Raw genomic sequence first — 8,929 nt, 5'->3', positions numbered from 1 at the left:
CAGACAGGGAATAATGGATGGAAACTGACCAAGGAGAGATTCACGCTGGAAACAAGGAGGAACTTACTGACAGTGAGAACCAATCAACCAATGGAACAGAGGTTGCCTTCGGAAGTTGCGGGAGGATTCATCACTTGAGACGTTCAAGAAGAGATTGAACTGCCATTTGTCAGAAATGGTGTAGGGTCTCCTGCTTGGGTAGAAGGGTTGGACTCGATGGCTTATAAGGTCCCTTCCAACTCTGTTAATCTGTTAATCAATATATATATTTTTATAGTGTGGTGACCAAAACTGAATGCTGTATTCCAGGTATGTGGTCTTATTAAGGCTTTCTAGAGGAGGAGGAGGATCTTGGTCCCTTCCGACTCATCTGTGAACCTGTGAATCCTCCCCCAAGAAGCATAAAAGGGAACCCATGCAAAAAAAATAATAATATCTCAATCTCAGCAGAGAAGAAAAATCCTTCGCTGCCTTTCCCTCTGGCGCTCCATGGGTTAAAGGAAAAGAAGGGACCGTTCCTAGAGGGGCTCCGGAAGATGAAAAGGGGCTGCGAGTTTAGAGGCATTTAACAAAAAAAAAACCAAGGGGGAAAAAAAAAGGATAAAAGTTCCTTCCTGTTTTAATTTCCTGCAGAAGGGGCTGAATGGAAGATGGGAGAAGCCACTGCTGATGCTGTTGATGCTGATGCTGGGAGCCCGCAGAGGGAATGGGGTAAGCGCAGCAATGGGCTGGATGGAAGAAAGGGGGGAAAGGGGGGGGGGCAGGCAGGCCGCCTTCCCTCTGCATGGCTGGGGCTTTGAAGAGATGCTGGGCAGGCAGAAACCCAACAGGGGTAGCTCTTCCAGCATTCCAGGCAATAGTTGGGAGGGGGAGAATCCTCCTTGCAGCATTTCTGCCTTGTCTTTTCCCTTTTAGGAAAGCGAAGCAGGAGAGCCAAGGAGACCAGCCAACGGAGGTGGAGGCGGGGGGGGGCATATAAGGATGCCCTAAAATCACAAAGCAGGTTGCTAGACCTCAGTTAATCAAAGGACAGGGTGAAGGGAAGAGCCCCAGAGAGAGAGAGAGAAAGGGAGAGAGCTGCAGGATCCAACCGCACAGAGATGCTTTATCCCAGGGCAGTCTACCTTAAGGAAGCAGAGGAGGGGGTGATGCATTTGGGAGCGTTGTGGGACGTTTCAGAGCTCACTCTGGTGACTCTCAAGCTTGTCCTGAGCGTTTTGTCCTGTGTGTGTGAGAGAGAGGGAGAGAGAGACAGAGAGACAGAGAAAGAGAGAGAAAGAGAGAGAGAGAGAGAGAGACAGAGACAGAGGGAAAGAGAGAGAGAGAGACAGAGAGAGAGACAGAGGGAGAAAGAGAGAGAAAGAGAGAGACAGAGAAAGAGAGAGACAGAAAAAGAGAGAGAAAGAGAGAGACAGAGAGACAGAGACAGAGAGAAAGAGAGAGACAGAGAGACAGAGACAGAGAGAAAGAGAGAGACAGAGAAAGAGAGAGAAAGAGAGACAGAGAGAGAGACAGAGACAGACAGAGATAGACAGACAGACACAGAGAGAGAGACAGAGACAGAAAGAGAAAGAGGGAGACAGACAGACAGACAGACAGAAACAGAGTGAGACAGAGAGAGACAGAGAAAGAAAGAGACAGACAGACAGACAGACAGACAGACAGAAACAGAGTGAGACAGAGAGAGAGGCAGAGAAAGAAAGAGACAGAGAGAGAGACAGAGAAAGAAAGAGATAGAGACAGAGAGCTAGATAGAGAGAAACAGAGTGAGACAGAGAGAGAGGCAGAGAAAGAAAGAGACAGAGAGAGAGACAGAGAAAGAAAGAGATAGAGACAGAGAGCTAGATAGAGAGAAACAGAGTGAGACAGAGAGAGACAGAGAAAGAAAGAGAAGAGACAGAGAGAGAGACAGAGAGAGAAACAGAGACAGACAGAAACAGACAGAGAGAGAGAGAGAGAAAGAGAGAGGCAGAGAAAAAGAGAGAGACAGACCTGGGTTGGCTTCATGTTTTTTATAATACAGATAGTCCTCGACTTACGGCCAAAATAGCAACAGCTGTCAGGCGTTCCTCATTCAACATCCAAGAAAGGAAACCCCCAACTCCATTTATTTAGAGAAATGGTACTTTTACTGGATATGAAATGAAAACAGCAAAAGTGAAGCAAGATCTGAGGCAAAAAGGCGTGAACTGGTACATATCAAACATTTACCCAAATCCCTCCCCCCCCCGTTACCCCGGCCCAATCGCCAATCTCCAACCCCAAGGGGTGTCATGTGAGGGGCATCTTCAGGTGGCCTCCTTACTATGGCAGCCATTTCCTGCTGGAGGAGGAAACATGCCCCACGCACCCCAATGCTCCTGCCATCCACGTGGAATGACCTCACCAGTGATGGGATTCAAATAATTTAACAACCGGTTCTCTGCCCTAATGATTTCTTCCAACAACCAGTTCACCAAACTGCTTAGAAAGTTACCAACCGGTTCTCCCGAAGTGGTGCGAACTGGCTGAATCCCACCACTGGACCTCCCGGAGGCCGCTCCCGCAAACCTTAGCTAATGTGCCCTTTCTCTTAGCGGCAGCCGCAAAAAAAGCGGCAGGCTCAGTGATGGCAAGAGAGCCGAGGTGGCGCAGTGGTTAGGGTGCAGTACTGCAGGCTATTTCAGCTGACTGTTATCTGCAGTTCAGCGGTTCTAATCTCACCGGCTCAAAGGTTGACTCAGCCTTCCATCCTTCCGAGGTGGGTGAAATGAGGACCCAGACTGTGGGGGGCGATATGCTGACTCTGTAAACCGCTTAGAGAGGGCTGAAAGCCCTATGAAGTGGTATATAAGTCTAACTGCTATTGCTATTGCTAAGAGTGCGCCGGAAACAGACAGAACCTCTGGATCAGCTGATCTGCGTGCCACGGGCCGAGGTTAAAGGGCTTCCTGCACCTCAAAAATAATAAAACCTCCCTGAAAATAAGGCCAAGCACTTATTTTTTGGGGGGTGTGTGACAAGAAAATAAGACCCTGTCTTATCTTCGGGGAAACATGGGTCAGTACAGTAAATATCTACTTCACCCACTCTAATACTGCATGTTTCCTTGGATTCGGAGTTTTCATAGAGAGAGAAAACAGCATCGGGAAAACTGGATTAAAGTTGTGCAATGTGGACAATGATCACAGAGATCAGAGGTCTCCAAACTTGGCAACTTTAAGACTTGTGGACTACAAAGCCCAGAAGTCCCCAGTCAGCATGGGTCCACAAGTCTTAAAATTGCCAAGTTTGGAGACCCCTGGCAGAGAGCACTTAAATCTTGACCACTTTAAGACGTGTGGACTACAACTGCCAGAATTCCCTAGCAAAGTGGCTCAGATTGACAGAGGTTTGAATATTAATACTTATTAACATCGCTGGGCAAATGTGTTTTGTGTGTCCCTATTAAGTTATCTCCTTCCATTTCCTTAGTTCTTATTTTGCCACCGATATCTACAAATATTGGTTCAAACCACAAATCCGCGAAGCCCTTATCCGCGGAGACATAAGCGTGAAGACTAATTCGCGCCGTTCGAAGCGCTAAGGAAAAACGCGACCCTACCGCGATGACATAATCGCGGAGGGCAAATCCGCGCATTCCCAAGCACTCAGTACCCTAAACCTAACCCTAAACCTAACCCTAAACCTAACCCTAAACCTAACCCTAAACCTAACCCTAAACCTAACCCTAAACCTAACCCTAAACCTAACCCTAAACCTAACCCTAAACCTAACTCTAAAACAAACCCCTAAACCTAATCCTAACCCTTACCTTAATTGAAATTGGCTTTCTGCTGCGGCGCCGTTTTAAAGCGCCCTTCTGTTGCCGCGCTGTTGTCGCGGCGGTGATGACGCGCGGTGATGACGTCGCGGCTTTAGCGACGTGATTTTATCACCGCTATTTTGACGGGCACGGTTTTGTCGTGCCACGCAAATATTAAGGGTTCCGGTTTATTGTTTTAGCAATTGCTGGATGGCCTGTGTTGGATGAGAGTGTAATTAAGCCAGTTTAAAAATCTAATCGTACAATTAGTTGGCATCAACAACTTAATCTCGGCCCTTATTCCCAAAATTTTCAGTGAGATTCAAAATGGTAAGCAATCAATGTGTAGTAAAGGTTCAAAGAGTGATGCTCGAGGCCCTTTGAAGCAACATCCTAAACATTTAATGAAAAAGAAGGACTAGGGGATACATGATAGCAGTCTTCCAATATCTCAGGGGTTGCCACAAAGAAGAGGGAGTCAAACTATTCTGCAAAGCACCTGAGGGCAGGGCAGGAAGCAATGGGTGGAAACTAATCAAGGAGAGAAGCAACTTAGAACTGAGGAGAAATTTCCTGACAGTTAATCAGCGGAACAATTTTCCTCCAGAAGTTGTGAATGCTCCAACACTGGAAGTTTTTAAGAAGAGATTGGACAGCCACCTGACCCTGGGGATGCAGCAATGGTTGTAAGTCTGAAAAATGGTCATAAGTCACTTTTTTTGCAGTGCCATTGTAACTTTTAACTGGTCGCTAAATGAACTGTGGAAAGCCAAGGATGACCTATGTGCAAAGAATTTTTTTTAAAAAAATAAAAATTTATGGCAGAAAGAAAGGCAATATATGGAGAGATCAGGAATTTCTGTTGTGGTAGCCTTCAAGAATAGAATAACAGAGTTGGAAGGGAACTTGGAGGTCTTCTAGTCCAATCCCTGTTCAAGCAGGAAACCCTGCGTCATTTCAGATAAATGGCTATCCAACATCTTCTTAAAGACTTCCAGTGTTGGGGCATTCACAACTTCTGGAGGCAACTTCTGTTCCACTGATTAATTGTTCTAACTCTTCTAACTGAAAAAAAAGTGATTGTGTTCGATCCTTGTCCTTATGCTTATCCCAGCAACCCCACAGCCACAGGATCACAATTTGGGCATTTCGCAACCAGCATGTATTTCACGATAGTTGCTGCATCTCCAAGTCGTGTGATCGCCCTTTGTGACCTTCGACACGCAAAGCCAGCGGGAGGAGCCAGCTTCATTTAACGACCACATGATTCACCTAAGAACTGCAAGGATTCACTTAACCGTGCCAAAAAAAAGGTCTTAAAATGGGGTGTCACTCGCTTAACAACCAGCTGCTTGGCCGCGTCTGTCAGGGCAGAGATGGGCAGATGTTTGGGATGTCAGATTCCTTTTCTCATCGGTCCAGCAGATGTCGCCACGGTTGCGAAAGATGGCAGTTTGCAATCAAAGGACGTTTGAAGGGTTGCAAGCTCCTAATATCTGCACCAGGAGTATATAGGATAGTGATGGTGAATCTTTTGTGGCTCGCATGCTAAAAGTGGAGGGAGCACAGGGGGGTCATGCGCGGGCGTGGCATACCCATAACGCTATGCGCACGACCAGCGCCCCCCCTTTTTGGTGTGCTTTTTTCTCCCTCTCCAGGTTTCAGAGGCTTTATAGGAACCTGGGGAGGACGAAAACAGCCTCCCCCCTCCCCCCCGGAGGCGTGAAAAACCGGAACTATGGGCAAACCGGAGGTTCGGGAACGTACTTCCGGTTTGCTCGTAGGGTCATTTTTTGCCCTCCGGATCCTTCAGGGAATCCTCTGGAAGGCCCCTGAAGGCTCTGGAGGGCTAAAACCGGCCCTACGAGCAAACCGGAAGTCCGTTTCTGAATTTCCGGTTTGCCTGTAGGACCGGGTTTTTGCAGACTTCGTGAAGCCTCCGGAGGGCAAAAAATGTCCTCAAAGGAACAGCTGACAGGAGGATGCTTCGCGTGCCAGGACAAAGAGCTCCATGTGCCACCCATGGCACACGTGCCATGGACTCGCCATCACGGATATAGGATAACAGTTGGAAAGGACCTTGGAGGTCTTCTAGTCCAACCCCTTGCTCAAGCAGGAGACCCCATACCTGTGATGGGGAACCTATGGCACGCGTGCCACAGGTGGCATGCAGAGCCAGTTCTGAGGGCACGCAAGGCGTTGCTCTGTCAGCTCCAGCATGCATGCGTGTGCTGGCCAGCTGGTTTTTGGCCTTGATTTTCGGCCATTTTGCACCCTCCAGAGACTTCCCTGAAGCTTCCGGAAGGTGAAAAACTGCCCAACACGTAAACCGGACGTTTGGGAACAGACTTCTGGTTTGTGCGTTGGGCTGTTTTTCGCCCTCCGGAGGCTTCAGAGAAATCCTTTAGGGCAGTGGTTCTCAACCTTCCCAATGCGACCCTTTAATACAGTTCCTCATGTTGCGGTGACCCGCAACCATAAAATTGGTGTCTCGCTTCCTAAGACCATCGAAAATACATGTTTTCCGATGGAATTAGGCGACCCCTGTGAAAGGGCCGTTCGACCCCCAAAGGGGTCCCGACTCACAGGTTGAGAACCACTACTGTAGAGCCTAGGGAGGGCGAAAAACAGACCTATCGGGCCCACCGAAAGTTGGAAAAACGGGCCGTTTCTGGCCTCTAGATGGCCTCCAGGGGTGCGTGGCGCGGCGTTTTCGCCCTCCCCAGGTTCCAAGAAAGCTGTGCATGCATGCGTGGGGCAGCGAGGAAGATCTAGTCATTACTTTTAAAGCCCTACGTGGTTTAAGACCTGGCTACCTGAGAGACCGCCTCCTGCCATTTACCTCCCAAAGACTGATAAGATCGCACAGATTGGGCCTCCTCCGGGTGCCATCGGCTGGTCAATGTCGGTTGGCGAATCCCTGGGGGAGGGCCTTCTCTGTTGCTGCCCCGGCCCTGTGGAACGATCTCCCCGTAGAGATCCGGACCCTCACTACCCTCCCGGCCTTCTGTAAAGCTGCTAAGACCTGGCTGTTCCGGCAGGCCTGGGGCTGTTGATGAGTATCTAGCCACAAGCAAAGCTGTATGCATGATGTGAAATTTTTTAATTAACTGTATTCTTACTTTTAACTTTTATAAGTCTTTTATTTTGTCTGTAAGCCGCCCAGAGTCCCTAGGGACACACGCACACAGAGAAGTTGGATCCCTCACTCACTCACTCTCAAACAAACACAAACACAGAAGTTGGATTGGATATATTTTCCAATGGCTTGAAAGCAGCTCCTCTGCCATACCCCCCCATTCCCCTGCTGCCTTCCGATCCGAGCCTTTGATTGCAGGTGGAGCCACGTTGCCTTTTCAAACTTGTAATCAGTGAAGCTGGACTTATATACTTTTAGCCAGCTGTGTGTGCGTGTGTGTGTGTGTGTGCGCGTGTGTGTGTTTGAAAAGGCAACATGGCTCTGCATGCAATCAAACTTTTTGAATTCCTCCCCCCTCCCCACACACGCACCTTTTCCAGCTGTTTCAGAGGGGATTTCAACTCTGCTTTTGCCTGCCCTCATGAAAAGAAAAAAAAATGTAAAAAGAGAAAGGCAAGAACTCTGAGTCAGACTGAGCTAGTTGCTCCCAGAGAACTCTAAAAAGCCTCTGAAAATGCCCTCTACAAGAGGCGAGAGAACACGTGCCTCCTTTGCATAAGGAATTTTTTGCTTTTTAACCATTGCTTAACTCTGCTCAAGTGATCATAAAGCTAGAGTAAAGGAGGCCCGTAGTTCTCTCACCTCCCCCTGCAGTTAAGCACTAAGCAAAGTCATCCACTGTGACTCTGTCAGCAACTACCTTAGCCTTTTTCCTTTTAATTATTTTCTTTTCTTTTCCTCATGACACTGGTGAGGCCCCGCCTCACCTGACTGCACATCCCTGAGTAGGACGTAAAGTGAGATTTGGACATTAAGTGTGAAACCTACTGGGTCAGGCTGGACAGCCTCTCGGGGACCCTTTACTTCTTTATTAAAAGCCACATAGATAGTTGCAGTTTGCAAAAGAACAGGAAGCAAGTGCCTAACTACAAGATGTTCTAGCCAGCGTCCCTATGTCAAAACCTATGTCAAAAGTCCAAACCACAAGGTTCAATTAAAGTTCGTTAATGACACGTCATCCATACCTGTAACAAAAGGAGAAGTAAGACCCCATCTCTTTATAAGGCTTTATCCTCAAGGTCACCAATAAGAAATGAGTTAAGTGTTCCCGTGTTACGCTGCCTTTGAGAATGTATAAGAATGTGTGCTTCGATAATGAAGGTGGTTCAGAACTTGCAATGTTAGCCATTGTGTTAACTTTCTGAACCTGGCTGCCAAATAAACTTTTCCTGTATCCTGAGAAGTCTAACGCCTGTCATTTTCTGCAACAGGAATGAAGACAGTACTTGCTCACTTTTTAGCGAGCAGGTGATTAATATTATTTATTGGGGGAACATGCAAATTCATTTATCTTTTTTAGGGTTTGCAGTCTTATACAATCTTCCTGGGTTCAAACCCCCAACGTTTGGTTTTTCAAAGCGATTACAGGTAACCCTTGACTTATGACCCACAATTGAGCCCAAAATTTCTGTTGTTAAGTGAGACATTTGTTGAGGTTCGCTCCCTTTTATGACCTCGTTCAGTGCATTACTGCAGTTGTTGATAACACGGTCGTTAAGCGGATCTGGCTTCCTTGTTGACTTCGCTCATCGGGAGGTCTCAAAAGGGGATCACACACACACACATACATGGACGGGACACTGCAACCGTCGTAAATATGAGCCAGTTGCCAAGTGCCTGAATTTTGATCATGTGAACATGAGGATATTGCAGTGGCGATAAGCATGAAAAACTATCAAAAGTCACTGAAAAGTGACGTTGGAATTTCAAATCGTCACTCAATGAACGGTTGTAAGCCAAGGACTTACCTGTAATTTTATTTTGTTTTTAAATCTGTGTGCAGAATGGAATTAGGAGTTCTGTAAAAGCTTGTTTAATATCGCGGTTCCTTCTTTTTCACCATTCCTTCCTTCCTTCCTTCCTTCCTTCCTTCCTTCCTTCCTTCCTTCCTTCCTTCCTTCGTCTTTCTTCCAGCTCCGGTGAAGAGGCGGCCTATCTGACTAAAC

Source organism: Thamnophis elegans, chromosome 2 (genome assembly GCF_009769535.1).
Source record: "Thamnophis elegans isolate rThaEle1 chromosome 2, rThaEle1.pri, whole genome shotgun sequence".
NCBI classification, from domain to species: Eukaryota; Metazoa; Chordata; class Lepidosauria; order Squamata; family Colubridae; genus Thamnophis; species Thamnophis elegans.
This window is presented reverse-complemented; position numbering follows the sequence as displayed.